Genomic DNA, 21,571 nt, shown 5'->3' on the forward strand with positions numbered 1-21,571 from the left:
TTACTCCATTATGCTCCTTCCAAATGCCCCTGGAGATGTGCTTTCCATCATTGTGTGCCCCATGCTCTAATAACAGCCATTATTCTGCTCTATTCTCCCTCAGAAGCCTAGAGAATGCTACTACAGAACATGAGCCCACTCTTCTTCCCCTTCTAGTACTTAGGTGCCCTATGCACCCTAATCAGACAGCCAAGAGCTCCAGAAAGAGGCTGGTATTGAAGGTAAATGGGGCCTGGTGAGGTTGGACTTGGTAGGATTTTAACCATGGTTTTGGTTTCTGCTTGGACCCAGAGCCTTGGTATCAGGAACATCCTCAAATCTGCAAAAGATTGATCTATTAGTGTCTGAAGATGGGTTTTGAGATGACTTCTTATACCTAAGACATTTTAAAGTAAGGATTAATCTGAAACTTTCTCCCTAATGGGGAGGTGGAAGTGTGTGCTTCCTATTGTCAACTTGCATTTTCTTCAGCATGGGTGCTGCTTCAAAAAAACCAAAAACATCTTCCCCCCCGGGTCACCTGTGTCACGAGAGAAGGAAAAACAAGGTTGAGATGAGTAATCCTGAGTGATTCTGAGGAAGGTCTCAGTTTCAGCTCACACTGCTGAGCATGTGTACAAGTAAACCATTCACTTCTCATGGTGGCACCTGTGAGGCTCGCCTGTGACTCTGACCTGGCCTCTACCCTAACTCCATTGATGAGTGTTGAGCTTGTTACCATAGTCACACCTACATGCCCACCTCCTTGATGGACTGTACCCTCAGTAAGAATGTGCAATGAGTCTTTTTGAAATTTATTTAACTTTAGTTGACAAATAAAATTATATACATATATATGTGGCATACAGCATGATGTTTTTGAAATATCTCTACATTGTAGAATGACTAAATCAAATTAATTAATGACCTCATGTTAACATACTGATCATTGTTTGTGGTAAAGACCCTTCACATCTGTTCTTAGCAATTTTCAAGTATATAATACGTTGTATCAGCTACACTCACCATGATGTACAATAGACCTCTTGAACTTCCCCCTCCTCTCTAACTCAAGTTTTGTATCCTTTGACTAACATCTCCCCATTCCCCTCACTCCCAGTCCCTGGAAACCACTATTCTATTCTCTGCTTTTTAAAGATTCTACTTATAAAATGGGATCAGATGGTATTTTGTCTTTCTGTGTCAGGTTTATTTCACTTATCATAGTGTCCTCCAGACTCATCCATGATGCTACAAATGACAGCATTTCCCTTTTTTAGTTATATTCCACTGAGTTATATTCCACTGTGTATGTATATATATATACATACACATATATCTGTGTGTGTATATTTATTTATCTCTATTGTATTTTCTTCATTCATTTACTGATGGGCACTGAGACTTTTTCCATAGTTTGTCTATTGTGAACAGTGCTGCAATGAACATGAGAGTGCAGATAGCTCTTTGACATTTTTGGCTAAATATCTAGTCAAAATTATTTTAATTGGTTGAGGAATCAATATACTATTTTCCATAATAGCTGTATAGTTTACATCCCCACCAACAGTATACAAAGCCTCCCTTTCCTTCACATCCTCCTCAAACATTTGTGACTTTTTGACTTTCTGAATGTTAGCCATTTGGACAGGTGTGATGCAGTGGGCCTTTTTCAGCATGGCATGGCCAGCATGCAACATGGTGCTCTGCCCAGCAGGCCCAGGACCTGGTAGACTAGTGCATTGATCAAATACCTGATCGGTGGACCATGGGAAATCCTAGACACTAACACTCTTGGTAAACAGGGACAGACTTGGAAGTAATGTGAGAAAGTGAGGCTCACCAGTGCCCACACTGCTTCCTTGGCAAAAGGGCCCAGTGAACGTGGCACCAGCTGTTACACCAAGGAATTGATGACTAAGACGTGACTAGGGTATCTCTCTTAGGTCTGAGGAAGGATCTAAGGGCAGAGCCCACATCACCTTCAGAACTGATGACACGGACACTCCCTGATCACAAGGACAGCCCAGCTAAGGACCAGTTCGCTTAGCCACATACCATAACCTTGATAATAAAACACTCCTATTGTTACTACCATAAAACTTGGAGACAGGGATACGTGCAAACTAGGGCTGTTCAACAAAGTCACGTAACAAATAGTAACTCCAATTCTAACCTGGTTCTTGGCCTTGACCCAGGGAGAATGGAAGAAGAATTTGGTCTCAAAAGAATGATTTGGTTTTGCTTGGAAACAATTTCAAGAAAATTGTCAAGGACAATAAACCTGTCGTGTTTTCTGACTTCCCCAGCACCTTGATGAATGCCGTCATTAGAAAGGGGAAAAGCACATTCAAATACTGAAACATTATTCATATGCTGCATCTCTTGGTTCAAGCTGAGAATGCTAATGCAGAAGAAACCGGCCATACAATAGAGGTCAAGTGTTTCTGTGTGCCTCATGTCTCCCACAGGAGGGTTCTCCACCTGTGAAGACTGAGTCACTTCAAGGAAGTGAGGGTCTCTGGGTGGATGGAAGAACTTTCCAGGGAAGCACCTCACAGTGAGTGATGTACTGAAGAGACTTGTAGGAGCCCTGTGTGTCACCGGGGTGTTGTTTCCACCTTCAGTTGTACAAACAATACCTCGGGTAGTTTGAATCTTGATAACATTGATTCAAAAGCCTCAAATAAATGAAGTCATACTGTGAGTCACCAGCAGGACAGATTGTGCCAGCAGGAAAGGGAGCAGCAGCTTTGGCCACAGGCGGGGTCAGTGTAAAGGGCAGCATGTGTGAGTCCACACAGACCGCAGTCATGAGGAGGTCACACCTCAACCTTGGTGGCCCTGTGCATGGCAGTTGTCATGACTCAGGTAACCCTTGCTTTAAAGAAAATTCAACTTTCGTTTTGCACATTTGTTTTTATAAAAGCTAAGCCAGAGAGGGATTATTCATTTACAAACTAATTGGCTCCCCTGTGCTAGCTACTTTTATAACTTTTTAAAAATTTCAACCTCAATACATTTCCAAGAATAAATCTGTTAGATGAAGTTCACTCATGCAAGGAAAGATATATAGGTAATCACATGGGTGCTTAATTCTCTGTATCATGATCCAGGTCATTCTTTTCCATACACCTTAGCCTTGTGTACCCTCAAGAAAAGTGCTTCCGTGCCTGAGTTAAATGAGGCAACAGTGAAGCAATAGGGATGTCTTTTTTCATAAGCCATTACCAAGCTCATCATCCCTTTGATGAGCTAATAATGAAGAGGAGAAAACAAGCAGTGTTGTGTGGTGGATATGTTCCCCAGGCCCTATCACTGTGGGAAGCTAGCTTTTGGCTGACAGTTTCAAGGTCAAGAAAGAAGTGATTAATCAAACCAGGAAGAATAGAAGGAAAAAAGTGAGCAGACAGTGATGAAGACCAAAAAAGAAGAACAAGCCAATATTTGTAGGGATAAGCAATGCTCCCTTTCACATGGTAGGGTAAAATGTGTAAGAAAGTGTGACTAGGAAGACACCAGACACAAAACAATGGGACTCTTCCCCTACAGCTCCCTGGCTTTCCTCTCTTGAACTTGGAGACTCTGCGCAGTCTCACCATTTGGGCTCTGGACCTTGACACACACTTCATGCGTCTGTGGAAGCCAAGGGCATGGAATGGGCAGCCAAGGACCCAAGCAACCTGAAGTTAGGTTCTGCTATCATAAAAGAAATGGGACTTTCTAGGTAATATCTTGAAATAAATTCATTAGTCAATATTGCCCAATCTTATGCTCACAGCCTCCACTAATTTAAAACACTGCAAAGAGAGACAAACTAGCAAGGCAAATCTAGACTGACTTACATTCAATTATGCTTGTGACAAGAAACTTTAAAAGTAGGAGGCAAAGCTAGGCACAGTGGCTCAAGCCTCAAGCCTTTAATCTTAGCTACTTGGGAGGCAGAGATCAGGAGGATCACAGTTTAAGGCCACCCTGGGCAAAAAAGTTCATGAGATCCCATCTCAACCAATGGCTGGGCATAGTGTCATGTATCTGTCATCCCAGCTATATGGGGAAGCACAAATAGGATCACACTGCAGGCCAACCTGAAATACAGCAAGACTGTATTTCAAAAATAACCAACAGGAAAAGGACTATTGGGGTGTCTCAAGTGGTACAAGTGGTAGAGCATCTGCCTAGCAAGCACAAGGCCCCGAGTTCAACCCCCAGTACCACCACAAAAAAAAGTAGGAGGTGATCATTTTGATATGTTTGAATATTTTAAAGCAAACATCTATAAAAGTGTTGAGTGTTGACACTGCACCTTGCACCCAGTCTCTCCTTTTTTCTATGAAGCATTGGCAGATGGAAGGAACCAGAGTTTGTGACTGATGAAGGATGGAGTAGTGACAACATTGATTTGTGTTCTGCACATAACAAGTAATCCTTGAGATGTGGAGATTTCTATTTTCAACTTTGGCAGAAATGGTAAACCACGTCTCCAGGCTTGGGACCCAAGGGAGAAAACAGAGAGATAGAGTCTCCTGATTGGCCAGTTATCCTTTCAAAGGACAGCTGCCTCCTGAGGTTGGGCCACCTAAGAGGTGCTTGGGAAATACCTCAATACAAGAAACAGAAATATGCCTCAAGGGAAGGGATGCACCTTGTTGCTCATTGTGGTTTCTCAGTACACAAGCCCAGTTTACATAGCAGTAGCACGAGTACGGTCATACTTCAGCTATGGGCGTGTCTATTTGTTCCTTCCCAACAGCTGGGGAAAGCAGCTTAGTTGGGGAGAAGGCACAGGAGGTAGAGAGGGAGTCCAAACATCAGAATGGGTGACCTATACCCTCCTTTTATGAACGAAGCTCCAGGTTCAGTCACAGATAACTAGTGTTTCAGTGCATGACTCTACATCTACTTCCAAACACAGAAGTAGGTGTGGACTGGAAATGAAACCAATGAGGCCAAGGTCTTTATGTCTTGGTATCTTCAAGTCCTCAGTCTATTTACTCCCTCCCACACGGGCCTTCGATTTTCTGCAGGTGCAACTGCTTAACCGCATAGACTGTACCTACTACCCCTTCTCTTGGATTGCTGCCTCCTGAGAGTACAAGAGCTCAGAGTGCACCTGCTAACTGTTAAACCCAGATGCAGCCATGCTACAGAATCCTTCAGCAATGGACACCAGCCCACCTGAGCATGTTTTTCTGCCCTGCAGAGTGGGGAAATCAGATCAAGAAAGGAATCTGAACTCTTAGGATTGGGTCAACAAAGGGTAATGCTCAATTGTCACTTATCAACAGCTGGTCTTTGCTCATGCTATCTCCTCAGCTTGGAATGCCTTGTCTCCCACTCCACTATCCAACATCCTCAATTCTCTTCTAATCCTCTCCTTCCTCTAGTTCCCAGCTAAGGCATTGCCTCCTCCCAGAAGCCTTCCTGAAATCTTCAAGCAATTCTCTTTCTATGTTTTCCCTCTTTGACTCTTAAGTGTGCCTTTAGATTTGTCTGACCAGTTAGATTGAATGTAAATGACTAGTGAGGGTCACTCTCCGGACTCTACCCCAATGCCTTGTTAGTCAGGTAACTGCTCCTCCCTGAGTCAGATGACAGCTTTGGGGAGCTGTTCTCTAGGGTCATGCCAGCTGGTAGATGCAGACGTGACACTCCTGGGACTATTGCTATTCATGCTGAACTTAAGAACACAGGAGTTTACTTGCTTCACAACTACGTCATTGGAAACTGATAAGCCAAGTTCGTTCAAGGTCTCTGCTGTCCTGAAAGTGTGTACTTGTTCATTGTGGATAGATAAATGTGGCTATTATTCCTGGAAGGGAGAAAATGCTGGGGGATGGAGCTCACTGGAGACTCTAAATTAGAACAGTGTGAAGATATGTGAGAATGCCTGGCGCATTACAAAGGGGAGGAGGAGAAGTCACATGGTCTCCATTTGGAGCTCCTGTAATTCTAGCTCCCTTTAATAGCAGTTAATGACTGCTTACTGTTTTGTAATCTTAGGGTAATGAATACTGTAGCCTGGCTTGTTAATTGAAGTTGACAGAATGCTAGAAAGAGCCCCATGGCAAAGCTCTTCCTTAGGGCAGTGTTTTCTGTGTTTATCAATAAGGGAGTGTTTATTTTTTTATGGCTTATTTAGATGTAATACAGAGGAAGTTAAGAGATTATTCTTAAGAAAATCCTTGGGGGGGAAGTCCAATCATTTGCAGGGAACATTATCTCTGGAGTAAGTTGACACAAACCACCTTACAAGTGACCTATTATTTTACCACCAGAAGCTGAATTTATCCCTAAGAAGGACTAGAGACCCAAACAACTGGGATGACTAGGATTCTCTCACTCCTCTTCCCAAAATTCTCAGCAGATCTCTAAATGGCCCAAGACACAAGAGAAGATCATCTAATTATTAAGTTATTCATAGTAGCAAAAATGTCCTATTTCCCAACTAGAGTTCAGACTATAACTACAAGAGTGGAAGTTCACAGAAGGTTCATTACAGAGATCCAAGGGTTTATCTTCAATGCCATCACTTTCTTGCCCAGCCCAAAACTTTTAGCAGATACTTTTAACAGTTTATAGTGAACGGTTTACATTCATTGAATTACAGTTAAAATTCAGGTGCTCAGGCTTGCACTAAGTATTTTAAAGCAAGAAGAAAACACCACTTTGCCTGATAAGGAAATTTGGGAATTTAGGTTTCTCTAAATTCACAAATTCTAAATTTGGGATTTTCATGTTTACTGAAATTTCTTATAAACAAGTAAAATTTCAAGCAAATTTAAGTATCTCTTGTTAGGAAAAACGCCGCTCACAAAGAAAGCTCACGAGAAAAGTCTGACGTCCAAGAGCAAAGTTTAATGGTAGACTCAAACAGCCAGGCTGGCCGGGGAAAGATGGCGCAGCCCAGACTCTGGGCCAGGCATGGCTTTTACAGCCATGTAGCATCCTGGATTTCACCTGACTTTCCTAGACATTCTTTCTCATCTGATTTCTATAGGTTATCCATTAGTCTTTTATGGATTTTCTTAGCTTAAATCATTTCCAGATAGTCTGGTTAGCTCTGGGAATGAGGGTGGAATTTCTTTCTTTTTCTGGACTTTCTAGGGACATGTCCTAGGATTTGGTGGCCATACCTGGCAACACAAGGCAAATAGCTCGGTCAGCTCATCTCCCCACAAAAGCAGCTCTGTTTCTTTGATTCTCAATGAAATGTGGCAAATGAAAAAAGGAGAAAGCATATGTTTGGAATATAGACAGCAATTGAAGTAGTTGTGGATTTGTTTAGTGAAATATGATGAACATTAAGGTAGATCTTAGTTAACTCATATTGAATTATTCCCTGGTTTGTAATCTATCTGGTAGTAATTTTGCTGTTGATTGTCGGTGAACCAAGGTAAACAGTACCAATCTACTTATAAAAGGCATTTACTGAAAACACAACAGGAATAAAAGAGCAAATAAGGCAGAGTTCAAGTTGTTGGTTCTTAATGATAACAAAGAATTTGCTACTGTTTGGGAAAAAGGGCTAAATATGACCAAAAGGGTAGCACTATATTATCTTGTAGGCCTTTACCCTGATTTCAGAGATGATAGAACAATAATGTCACCATTTGTAAATCCAGGGTCATTTTATCCTAAGACCTCACTTGAGAAACTCCGAAGGACAGCCCTGCCCTTAACAGAAATTCCCACGCTCTAAGACAGCCTCACCCCATCAGAGACTACCACGAATGTGCTAACTTCCTTACCTTCCCCCTTCTGGTTATCCAGAGACTCACAAATGCTGAAAAGCACTTCAACAAGGATATCTAAGATTGCCTTTCTTGCACCTGCATGAGAAAAGCCTTAGAATAGGGTGACTGCCTAATCTGAAGTCAGGTGTATTTGCCCAGGATGAACACCAAGGCTGGTGGAAAGAATGGGGGATTATTCTACCTTCCCCTCCTTGACTTCCCATACCCAAATTCAAAATCAGTTCATAACATCCAGTGTGGTAGTGCTCCCCTATAATCCCAGCACTCAGGAGCTGAGGCAGGAGAGTCATGAGTTGGAAGCCAGACCTGGTCTCAAAACAAAACAAACAAAATAATGAAAAAGCAATCATATCATAAAGAGGCCTTTGTATGAACACACTTTGTAAGCAGTACACAGTACAGTGCTATTTGAGAGTTATATAATAAATAACAACTGGAGTCTTTATTATTAATAATGTAAACCTCAAGTGAGGTTTCAAATATCATACATGCTTTACATATGTAGTACTAAAAAATATTTCTTCTAGTGCCAAACAGGCTATTGAAAATGATGAGAAATGAATCCAAATTATAGATAATATCTGGAATAGTTATCCCCTTAGAAAGCTAGTGAAAACACAAAATGCATGGATAGATTCATGTTCAGGAATAGCCAAGTTTAAGCTTTATAAATGTGCACTCAGGGAGATTTAGGAAACACCTATGTCCCATCAAGGAGATTATCATTTTGCAAGCATTTGCAATTATAGTCCTAACTCAATATTCATGGGAGATTGGTCCCAAGGCCCACCAAAATACTGAAATCTGCAGATGCTTAAGTCCCTCATATAAAATGGTGTAATATTTGACTATAACCTGTGTATAACCTATGCACATTCTCCCATAGACTTTTTTTGGAGGGAGGAGTTACTAAAAATTAAATTCAGGGCCTCATGCTTGCTAGGCAAGTACTCTGTCACTGGAACCATTAACCCAATCCTTTTTCTTTTAGTTTGTTTATTTTTTTAGATAAGGTCTCATGCTTTTGCCCTGCCACCCTCTGACCACAATCTTCCTACCTCTGTCTCCCAAGTAGCTGGGATTACAGGTGGATGCCACCATGCTGGGCTGTTTTTGAGACAGGATATTGCTAACTTTTTCCCAGGCCAATCTCAAATCATAACCTCCTGTCTTTGCCTCCTGAGTAGCTAGAATTAGAGGCATGTACCACCATATCTGGCCCTCCTATAGACTTTAAATCAAGTCTAGATGACTTAAAATACCTCATACAATGTAAATAGTTGCTGTACTGCATTGTTTAGGGAATAATGAAAGAAAATATTCTGTACAAATTCAATACAGACACAATGTTAAAAAAATATTTTTGATCTATGTTGGTTTGAATCACAGATGCAAAACCCATGGAAATGGAGGGTCCACCATGTATTGCAACTTGTATGGGAAAAGGCTAGTCTACAGGAGACCGATGGACCACTTGCAGTTTAGACAATAGCAGATAAAGAATATGCCCACATCCACCCATGGAGGCAAGGGAGGATACTGGCCCTAGGGAGAAGACAGAGGAGCCTTAAGAGTTTATGTTAAAGTTCTCCTCTGAAGCAGGGCTGGAGGACACTCACCCAGTACCTTTCAGACTTTCAAGTATGAGGACTTTCTTTTTAATCTTCAAGAAAACTCTTAAGATTCTCCCTGCCATGTAGTACAAATTTTTCCCTAAAAATTGTATGCAAAATTGTCAACATTGCACTTGCATCTTGTAAGGTTTTTAAGAAGCCAAAGTGTATCTTAAAAATCCTTATGTAACATTTTAGCCCATGAGTTGATAATGTGTTCTTAGCGTGTCATGTATGTTCTATAATTTCATCCTTTCCCATTATTAGCGAGTGTAATCAATAGACTTACATCTCATGAGTGTCTATTTGAAACCTGAGACTTGCCCCTTCAACTGCATCAGGTTAATGAGATCTCTGTTGCTAAATATAAATATTTATCACTTTGTTTTCCACTTATATTTATAAAATTGTAAGTTAAAGCTGGAAAAGGTCAAATCACTGCACAAATACAGGTGAACAAAGGTGACAACATTGAAATCAACCGTCTGCTGACAGAAAATGTCATCTGTTGAAATTGAGCACCCCAAGGGAGGTTCAAGAGTGCCAAACATGATGGAGAAAAGAAGAAGCTGACCCAAGTATGCTGTTAGATCTACTGGTTGTGAAAAGTCTGTAAAGGAAAAAAAGCTACAACTGCAATAATTCCTCAAAACAAATTCAGGTAGATATATCTGTGAATAAGTCGAGTGCGCATGTGTGAGACATCCAATCCACAGGGCTGATGTACTCATAGCTCATGGGTTCCATGAAAATACGTGTTCTAACTGTCTTGGGAGTAATACATCTCGTTCTTACTTAATCCTTGTGCTGGCCGCCACTGCAGGAGACCCTTTGGAGTTAAATCTGTAAGGTTTGTTTGTCTTCAGAGCCTCCTCGGCTCTTGATGAACTAATCATGTCAAGTTCCAGGTCTACAAACCTGAGGCGCAAATCACAACGGTCCATGACTGCTATAGGATAAATCTTGGGGTGAATAATCCTCCCCTCATCCATTTCTCCTTTCCTCTCCTTAAATTCAATCCATCCTAATGGCATATACTTAGAAATAAGCTTTACTATAAACTCACACATCATGTTGAAATGTGACTTGTTGTTGGAGAAAACTAGAGAAAGGCAATTTCCCACCCCCAGGCCAGATCCATAAACAAATAGATGGCAATAAATCCATATTGGTTTCTTTCCTTGCTAGCTGATTAGCACCATACCTATTGAATCCCACATGCCCACATCCTTGCTGTCTAGGATTTTGGTTACAAATTGGTAATATATGCAACAATTATCATAGTTAGTTGAAAACCGATGCCTCTCACAGCTCTCAAACCTAACTTTCTCTTTCATTACCAAAGTATTCTATTTCACTATAGTGCCATTTCTTAAGTTATATATATTTCCTGAGCTATATACAATAAATCAGAGTATAATTCTTAAGGCATTATGAAAATATATTCAGGAAGTATGTCCCTGTAGCCCAGAAGTTGTAACTTCTTATATCTGCAAAGACTTCCTAACTGCCAAAGATTTGGACCAAGAATTTAATCCATCTGCTATCTAACAAGCCCAAGAGTCATTTGTCCTTTGCTTGATAAGGTCAGTGGTATGTCACCAGCAGTTTCCAGACTCAGTTTAATGAAAAGACACTTTAGCAGGAAGCACTCCAGAGAGCAATGGTTGGGGCTGAAATAAAATAATCTTCATCAAGGGATACTGATTTCAGAAAGAGCAGCTGAAAGCAGCAGCCAAAACACTGAGATTTTCATATGAGGTCTGTTTGTAATCATAAGCCAGACAGGTAATTCCAGCAGGTGCAGATTTTCTATGACGTGGTGCTGTAAACACTGTTGGGCAGGGAGCAAAATCCCTACCTGACTGAAGCAATTCCCGTTCCTATCAGTCGGCATTTTGCTCCTGATTCATGGTGTTGAATGGTCCTTAATAACTCCCTCCCTCCATACTTACACACCAAAATGGGTCCAGTCTTCCTGCATTAACTTCCTGCTTAATGAAACAGACCCAGACATCAGCCAGTTTTCAGAGACTTCAAATAGCATGACTGGGCTTGCTCTGACTAAGGATTGAGCTTGGAGACCCCAAAGTTACCATTGGAAACCACAAATGCCCTTGGTTAGATTTACACTATTGATTATAATTACAATTCCTCATTCTTCACCCCAAAATATGAATTGATACAGTGGTTAAAGACTAATTGGAGGGTAATATAATATGTTTGTGTAAAAACTCGCATGGCCAGAAAGAATAAATCCAGCCTCTTAGCATTTTTCCCCAAAATAGTATCTTCTGCCTCCACCTTATTCCTGTGAGTGAATTAATTGTTTGCACTATGACTTCTTTTTCAAGAGCGTAGGGCAGGATTTCTAAGCTTTAGCACTGGAAATTTTTTTTAACATTTTTTATTAGCATATATTAATTTTTTTATATTAGCAAATACTAATTTTGTGACATTCTATAAATACTTAAAATGTACCTTAGTTACACTAATTCCCTCCATCATTCTCCCTCATGCCCCCCTACTGAAAATGATTTCACCAGGATTTATTGTTCTATTTTCATACAAGCATATAAAATGCACCACCCTTCTTCACCTGCTCCATTCACCCTCCCAGTACTCACCCCTGAACAGGACCTGTTTTACTTTCCTGTCCTTCATTTTCTGAAGTGTATATTCATTGTTCAAAGAGATTTCACCATGGTCTTTCATCTGTGAATATATTGTACTTAATCAGATTAGCCCCGCTATTACTCTCCCTTATCCTTCCTTGATCCCATTATTCAACAGCTGTCAGTGCATTTGGTTATGCCATCGTCCTACACAGACGCAATGTATTTCGATATTAGTCACTGTCATTCTCCTCTCCCTCCTTCTCCTAGTTCCCTCAAACAGTCCCATTATTGCAAACATGTTCTCTGTGTGTGTGTGTGTGTGTGTGTGTCTGTGTATTCATGTATATCTGATCATGTCTGTACTTATGTATACATTTACCTTTGGGTCTATCTTCCATATATGAGAGAAAGCATGCAACCTTTGTCTATCTGAGCCGGGTTTACTTTGCTTAACATGATCTTCAGTTCCAAAAATTCTTTGTGCAGGGCTGTCCTGTGAATTGTGATGTTCAGCCTTATCCCTGAATGCACCAGACTCTGGTAGCACTACCACCCCCCTCCCCCACCCACCCACCCCCACGCACCTCACCCCAGTTCTAACAATCATAAGTTCAGGATGGGGAGCACAAAGCAAAATACCCCTCTGTTGATAACCACTGATTTATGGCATATTTAATAAACACATTTCATGTGTATCAATGATGCCTCTTCCCCAGGGCCTCACTCCCAAGCTTTCAAAAAAATTGTTCTGTAAAAATATGACCAGCTTTAAACAGTCTTTCTACCAAAATCATTGGTCCTAAGGATGATACTTAAATTAATTAAATTATTATTCCAGGAGAGGATTCTTGGGGAACAGTGTTTCCATCCACACATCCTGGAAAACTAAAATTGAAAATTTTAAGTAAAGTGTTGATATATAAAGTAAACCCAGAAAAATACTATAAAAATTCAAGCAATAAAGTCAGAATACTTAGAACTCACTCAAAATCTCATCACATAGAAAAAAATGTTATTGATATTTGGTGAGCATTTTTCCAGATATCCCTCTGTGTCTATAGGTATAAAGCCTGGTGTATATACAGAAGTTATTCTACAAAAAATGATTAATTATTGCATGATTACATATTGACATTCATCATGATATTATGCTAATGCAATTTCAAACTAAAAGTACTCTAATTTTCCTTGAATTAACAAGTGAGAAATAGCCAGGCATAGTGATGTACACCTGTAGTCCCAGCTACTTAGAAGCTGAGGTAGGGTGATCACTTGAGCTCAGGAGTTCAAAGCCAGTCCTTAGCAACATAGTGAGACACTGTTTAAAAAAAAAAAAAGAGCAAAGGAAAGGAAGGGAGAAGAGGAGAGGAGAAAAAACTGAACTACTGATGTTTCTTCACTGCTCAAGTTATTAGATTAATTCTTAAAAGGGCACTTTACTACTTTTCTCATCACTGTGACAAAATGTCTGACAGAATAACTTAAGAGAGAAATTACTTATCCTGTGGTTTCAGAGGTTTCAGACCATCATGGTGAGGTGGGAGTGATAGCAGAGAAGCTCACACATGGCAGAAAGCAAAAAGAAAGAATGCCTGGGCTTTCTCCTTTCTCTTATTCCATCTGGGCCCCTTAACTGTGGGATGGTACTACCACATTCAGGGAGATCTTTTGCCCTTAGTCCTCTCTGGAGACACACACACTCACACACTGGGTGTGTGTGTGTGGGGAGAGAGAGAGAGAGCGAGAGAGAGAGAGAGAGAGAGAGATGTGCTTTACAAATCTCCTAGAGGCTTCTCAATCAAATCAAGTTGACAATCAAGATGAACCATCACAATCCCCGTAAATGGAAAAAATGTTTATGCAAAACTTCCAAGGCTGCTAGACATGGTGGCACAAAATTTACAGCATTCAGGAGGTGGAGATAGGAGGAGTGTGAGTTTCAGGTTAGCCTAGGCTGCATAGGGAGAACCTGTCTCAAAAAAAAAAAAAAGAAGAAGAAGAAGAGGAGAAGTAAGAAGAGTCACTCTAAAAAAAATTTTTTTAAGAGATAAGTTTATTTTATCTTATCTTGTCTTGCCTTCTTATCTTACTTGTTTTAGATAGGGTCTGATAAGGCGGCAATCTTCCAGCCCTAGCCTCTTTAGTACTGGAATTACAGTTGTGTACCACCATGCCTTGCTAGTTGTTTTCATCCATTACTTTCAATAATTAGATGGTATCTATTGACTCCTTGATAGGAAGGATGAAGTTAGTTAACTGGTGTCTTTTCCTTCCTCTTTCCTTCCATTGCTAATGTGATTAGTTATATTGTGATACAGATGCTCCTTGTCTTGCTGTGGGGTTACATTCCAACAAACCCACCAAAAGCTGAAAAGCCCATAAATTGGAAATACATGAATGCACCTATCTTACCAGCCATCACAGCAAAACAGCACAGTGCACTGGAGGGTATTGGCTGTGTCCCTTGCCACAGCAGGGCTGACAGGGAACTGTAGTCACTGCTGCTGCCCAATAGTGCAAGTGAGAATTGGACTATATATTGCTAGCCCAGGAAAAGATCCAGATTCAAAATTTAAAGTACAGTATCTACTGAAAGTATATCAGTTTTGTACCACTGGAAAGTCACAAAAAAAAAATCAAACTTCAAACCATCAAAATTGGACTGTCTGCATTTACATGTGACCTTTATGCTCAGTCTTGATTCTATTTTAAATAAATCCATAGCTCCGCAGTCCTGAATTCTTTATTTGGAGTCATTTTTTATTTGCCTGGATTGGTTCACAAGACAGTATGCACACAAAGGAGCCAAAGGCGCTGTATTTTTTGAGCTTATGAGTCCATGATGATCTCTGCCTGCTTCTCTCTTATTAAAGGGACAACCTGACTAGAGACTGAATTTTTAGTAACCCTCTCTTTCCCTCAAGCTTTACAGATGCTGCTTCACCACTGTGACTGGCCAGGTCCTACAGCAGTGACCTCTGAGCCTATGCTGAGTGCTAGGCATTGTGCCTCCTCATACCTCCCTGTTTTTTAACTCTCAGAGTCCTCTGCATGTTTATGTCACCTCAGGGCCACTTCAAGAGGTGACAGAAATCTAGCTCTGTGTCCTCTCTTGTCCTTGCCCAGCTCCTGGGCCATGCCCAGAGGCACCTCTCCATCTCTCAAAATGACAGCAGGAGCAGATCCTTGTTGCTCACCCTATCCCTCTTCCACACCCAGGGGACTCAGGCAGCTTTCTTCCCCCGCTTCCCATTCTCTCCCCATTGGGTCTAGAAAGCACAACACAGTCACATCTTCCCCCATTCCTTGAGGAAACCACCATTCCTCTTTCTTCCCGTCTTCTTCCTGCGTGGTTATCTTGCTCAGAATCCTCGAGTTAGTTCTTCCCTTTGGGGGCTCCTAGTGACTCTAGTGAGTAGCAGAGAGTCTTCCTGTGTAATTTTAATACCCACACTGACTTCAAAGTGTGCACATGAAGTAACTAAGAATTAATTGTTCCATGATTATGAGGTTGGGATGTGCTTACTCTTCTGGACAGGAAAGTATCACCCAACTTACTCTCACCTGCCCTCCCTTCTCTAAATATTGACTGTATTTTTAGTCAGCTTTAGCACATGAAAAAAACAGACTGAATGAGTAGTTATCATTTTTAGATTGTATCAAAAAGCATCTCAAAACAGAATCCCCTACACAGAGAAGTGTTCAATAAATATTTGTTGATAAAAGGGATGAATTAAGAGCCAAATTAGTGTATTCCAGGGCTTGGGGCTAAAGGATATATAAGGGAAGAGCAAAAATAAGTGAAAGACTGAGACACAGATTTTAATAATACAGCCATGGGCTACTTAAGAATGGGACACATTCCAAGAAATACATTGTTAGGGCGAGTTCATCACTGTAGGAGCATCATAGAGTGCATACACAAGCTAAGATGACTATGATGTCATTAGGAGGCAGAATCTTATGTAATCCTCATTGTATAGGTATATGTAACCCTCATGGACTGAAATATTGTTAGGAAGCTTGTGACTGTGATCATTAATGTTAACTGAGTACCTGGTGAGTGGCAATGCTTTTTGTGTAAGTGATCTTGTTCGGTCATACTATCACCCTAAAGAACTATTTGCCCATAGTCACACAGCTAATGAGTGGCAAAGTCTGGACTTGAACCTAAGCATAGGAGGTGTTAGGTGCTCTGAGAGACCACCTAGACCAGGAGAGCCCTCTATGGACCATTATGAAGGACTAAGGTTTGTAGGGACATTGGCTTATGAAAGCACAAATAAAAATTTTGGTTTGGACTACAAATGAACTTCCTTTTTTGAAAGTGATAGGGTTCCATCAACCAAGGATTGCCTCAACCAAGAGAGGTTATGAGGTCCCTGTGTAAATGTTCCAGACAAAAATGGCACCTATCCATGTGTGACCTTAACTCTCTTCCAGTCCAACCAAACCATGACCTCATGATGTCAAAGGCCAGGAATGTGAGTTGGGAAGGTGAAAATAACAGCTTGCTTTCACTTTCCAAGCACAGTCAAGCCAGCCCAAGACAGCTCTCTGCAGTTCATGAGGGCCACCCATGTGCCAGATGGATTAAACACTGAGGGAACTTGATACCCGCACTCCGGGGAGGGCTTTTTCCACTACTCTCTAATCCAGTGAAGCCTGGCCTGGCAGAGACAGTTGAATTGAGAGAGTGACTAAATATGCAGAGTCCTTGGGGGTTAGAATCCAGCCTGTCTACAAGGCAAAGGCATTTTGCCTTCAGTCTGTCTGGATTTCTAATATCTACTACAGACTATTAATCATGCAGGCCAGACTCTTGAACCTCTTTGAATCATTTTACATTTAATCAAAGTCCTATTCCTTACCAAAAAAGAAAAAAAAATGCTACAAAATCCAGCCTGGTTATCTGGTTTAAATGATTTTAAACTTTTAGACAATGGTTTATGTGGAATATATCTCTCACATTGGGTATATGCTTAATAGCTTTCAAACAGACTCAAAAAACCCAAAATTACAATTACTATCATATCATGAAATCAGAATGAAAAGCTTACCATGAGTTTAGTGTTCATTTTCTTTAGAGTTCCTGTTAAAACATTGCTTACCCAGGTTTTTCACCATCAGGAATACTAATGGAAAAAAAGGAATAATTCATTTTCTATAAGTCAATTTCCATCAAATTTTATTGAGTGAGAATTTGGCCTGGAGTTTACCCTTGAATGTGCAATTTTGCATTTTAAATGTCATCTGGTTTTATTTGTGACCTTCCCATAAAGTAGATGTCATGATTTATAAAACCACACCTACCTGAAGCCTATAGTTCTCTCTCTTTGCTCATCCAAATACCTACTTTCCATGTGCAGTATGTCCTGGGTTTGCTGATTTTATTCTTCTAGCAAATCTATACAGTTTAACTCAAATTTCCTATTTTAGTTTTCTGGGATGCATAGATGGATGTGCTTTTCTCTAAGAACCCTACCCTGGGATGATGACTGAAGCCATATGTAGGTCCACTCTGCTGTCTAGATTCCAGAACAGTCATAATTCCCTATTCCAACCACACATAAATTCCTAAACTTGCTTCAAGCAGAGAATTTGGGAAGTGAACAAAGTCTGTGTTTTCTTTCTTCTCCACTCAGAAGGGCAGGTTGTGAGTTTCCACCTCTGGGCAGAGACAGACTCAAGACCCATGAGCTCTGGATTCCAAGAACTGAGAGGCTACAGTCAGGGAGAGGAAATATTTAGCTAGGCCAGTCAAATGTTGCCACCAATCTGTCACCAACATAGCTGCCAACATTTTCAAGGTGCTGAAAAAAGTAAGCTTTTAAAGCAGAGCCTCTTTGGTGCAGTCTTTTTAGAAGTTTCTTGCTAATTCCCCCCTGTGCTTCCCAGGCAATCTGAGAGCTGGAGTTTATGCATCATAACACAGCAAATAGAACCCGGGCTAGCAAATAGAAACAAAGGGCCTCATTACACCATAGCCCTTTGCAAATCTGATCTGGGCACATCCTCAGCACTAATGTTCCACGGTGGAGAATGTTCCAGAATACTTACAGCTTTTGTCTTCTCTTTCTTTAAAAGAAATCCTAAGAAGTCAGATAAAGTTGAGAAATTTGAGAGATACTTATGGTGGAGGTTTTCAACAGAAGCAATTCTTCCAAGATGAGTTCCAAATTTGACATCCTCTGGGCAGGAAAAGAATCTTCCACATCACAGCAATAACAGTCGTGATGGTGAGGAGGTCTGCCAGCTTCGCCACAGGGTCAGTGAGATCTTTCACTGCACAGAGTTTACTGGTTCGGAGATCTTAGTGGAGCAAGAACAAAGAGAAGCAGAGACGATGAGGTAAAAATGAGGTACAAATTGTCAGTGGCAACCTTATATTCTAGATTTTCCATGATCCAACTTTGCTCATATAATCTCTCTGGTTGTTCCCATAAAGGCAATCATCCTTGATAGATTGTGTGTCTCAGTTTTTAATTAGGAAAATTAAACTTATAATCTAGGTGTAGTTTGCAAAAACAAGGTTCAACTTTATTGCACTCGAGGGTAATGATTGCGCCATATTTATCTTTGTTATTTCTAATGATTTACATGACACAAGGCAAATAAAAAGGGCTCAATTTATTCATGTTAAATGAATAAATTGAAAAATAATCCTGCTGATGAAAATCAGGAGAAATGAGGGGAGAATGACAATTATTAAGTTTATTTTCTGATTTTTATCATAAACTAAGAAAGCAAGGACTGAGGACCTAATTCTGGCTCTGCAGAGTGCCATGGAGAAGTTAATAAACCTCGGAAAGGCTCGGTTTTGCCATCTATAAAATAGAGATAATAACTTCCCTTACCTCATTGATGCTATGGAGTTGTTACACAAACAGACATTGACTAAGCATATGCGAGGTAAACTGAAAAGGTCTACACAGATGTCCATTTTATCATGATCATCATTACACTAATCACTGCTCACTAGAGTTCTATTTCTGGGAGCTCAGCCACCCCAAATCCTGCCCAAAAAAGTGCTGGAAGTCACCACAAATCACGTGCCACATCTGAGCTTACTCTTTCAAATGGCTTAGATTTTACAGTAATTAAATAATAATTCATAGCATGTCATAATTTGTCCCCACATAATCACATTTGGGGGTTACAGAGCACCAGGAAGAATCTTTTGCAATACACACAATACCACGAATCCTTTTAATCACTGAAAAATGTTTGATGTTAGGTATGAAAACTCACGCCATTAAACTGAAGATATAGTTTGTCTTCTGTGGCTAAGTAACTTTCTGTGTCTTTTTCTTCTTCAGTACTGTCCCTATTTCCAGATGCCAAGAATCCTCAAATTGGTTAGGATCCACCATACCTGTTCCTAAACTTCTACCACTTCTGTTGTCCCATGATTTAAGGCCATTCACTCAATACTGGACTGGGTGACAATGAGTGGGACAAAAGATCATTATCTTCCTTAACATCTTGCTATTCCTTATCATGTAATGAATCACATTTTCTATATGGCTTTACTTTCACTGTCTCTTTCAATCTTTTTTTTCCTAAGTATAATAGAACTTAAAAACACTTTATTACAAAATGTAAATAAAATTGTAGAGAATAATGAAGACAATAATAATGACATTCACCACCCACTTATAACACATTTTGTCTCTTTCGTTCCTTTTGTTTGTTTTTGGTAGGACTGGAGTTTGAACTCCAGGCTTCACACTTTGTCCCTTTCTATCTCAACAACACTTTATAAAATAAATGTTAACCCCATTTTACAGATGATCAAACTGAGATTTAGAATGATTAAGTCATCTTCCCAAAGTCACACACCTTTATGTGGCAGAGTCTAAATGTGAAACAAAGTCCACCTGAATCTAATGACCATATTTTAGCTCTGTCACTTCATTGCTTTCTGAAGTGTTTTTATCACAGAAAAACTTTGGTGTGCTAGAATAGAGATTTCCCAGGAGAAAGAATCATTCTGGGAAGTATTCGGTATACATTCTCTACACTGTTATTTACTGCCAATCTACCAATGCATATTTTTAACCCATTTCTAGGCCTGGGGGAATATAAGGGACTAATTCGTCTATAATGTAAGTGACTGGTGGTGATTTAGTTCCCTTTTCCAGGATTATCTATATTTTAAAAGTTGCATAGTATAAGCCGAGTGGTATAATTTCTGTACCAAGGCACATGGATAGGGAAGAAGCATTGTTTCTACAATAGTCTGTGTGCACGCATGTATTATGTGTATTTGTGTGTACACATGTGCCTATGTGCATATATGCATGTGTGTGTGCATGTGAGTGTGTGTTAAGCAGTAATCAGTGCACTATACCTATGCCATTTAGACAACCATTTATCTGATCTCTCAAAAGCTTCGACCTCATTGGCAACATTCTCAAAGTTCTTATCCTAGATATAAAAAATAGCAAAACTAGCTAATTAATACTAGTAGCTGGTCAATTTATCTTAAAACAATATCTACCTCTGTTATTAAGAGCATCAGAATTATGCTGATTATTCCTAAAGATATAACTTGTTTTTCTAACTCCAGTCAGGATAAAGGAATATATTTCAGACACATGTGGCTGTATATAATTTCTATTGTTTTTATTTTTTGCTTTGAATTGCGTGCATACAAACAAAATTCTGTTATGTAAACAGTCAGTTTTGCCAATAACAATGTATACATAGAGCTCTAAGATGACATTCTAATAAAACCCTTCAGTGGTGCTCCTTCATAATACTGCATGAGAGTCAGAACTAAAACTCCCCTCCAAAGTCCCCTCTATTATGCCAGGGTCTTGTAGGGTCCTGCTGCCATCAAGGACAACACGTGATGCTTCATTTCTGGGAATCTGCAATGCTTTGCTTTTTAAACAACTTGGGACTATCCATTTCTGCCCCACCTGCCCCAGGTGGGCCTTTGGAAGTGAAAGGTCTTTGGTAGGTGAGCTGCAGGATTCTTCTAGGGCTCCTCCAGGGAGAATTGCCTTCCAGGATACCTGCACTTGCGAAAGACAGAGCTCCCTGTGAGGTTAGCAGACAAAAGACAGAGGACGGAGCCCGCATGCTCCCAGAGGCTCATATTTTGCAAGGCTACTCAGCCTGCCTTGGGTTTTGGGTGAGGAGAAGAAAGGGCACCTCCTCACCTGCTGAGCACAAAGGCCAAGCAGGGTTCCCTCGCGGTTGGGTCTTCTTCCTTTACAGGAACTGGCTCAAGCTTGCTCCTGTTTCCTGGTCAAGTCCCCCCGAGCCCTGCCAACAGTGACTCCACTGACACCTCCTCCAACCCCCAAAAAATACCAGCAGCACCAAGTGCTTTTCTGTTTTTGTATAGTAGCCTCTCTAGCTCCTCTTAGGACACAAACAGCATCTGCCATGCCAGAGACCTATGGAATAAGAAAGTACTCTTCCCCAAGCCTTTGAGCAGGGCTTGGAGACACAGTCAGCTCTGAAGATTTTAGGGATCTGTGTACTATAGCCTGATGACCATCACCCTCTGAGGGTTCAGTCGCCTCACTCAGCCTCACACGTGCTGCCAGGAAGGCACTGGCACAGTCACCAGGGTTGTGTCCTGATTCAC

General features: G+C 40.6%; 1 protein-coding gene across 2 annotated transcripts in view; it reads left to right on the forward strand.

Annotated features, from left to right (window-relative positions):
• Nedd9 (neural precursor cell expressed, developmentally down-regulated 9) overlaps nt 1-21,571 on the forward strand; it is a 176,432-nt gene that overhangs the window by 84,928 nt on the left and 69,933 nt on the right. Inside the window, exon 2 of one of the 2 annotated variants that reach the window (XM_074082904.1) lies at nt 5,007-5,239. The exons of the other annotated variant lie outside the window; for it this stretch is intronic. The gene's annotated coding sequence lies outside the window, so the exon portion shown is untranslated. The remainder of the gene's footprint in view (nt 1-5,006; nt 5,240-21,571) is intronic. 2 annotated transcript variants of the gene reach the window in all.

This window comes from Castor canadensis, chromosome 8 (genome assembly GCF_047511655.1).
Source record: "Castor canadensis chromosome 8, mCasCan1.hap1v2, whole genome shotgun sequence".
NCBI lineage: Eukaryota > Metazoa > Chordata > Mammalia > Rodentia > Castoridae > Castor > Castor canadensis.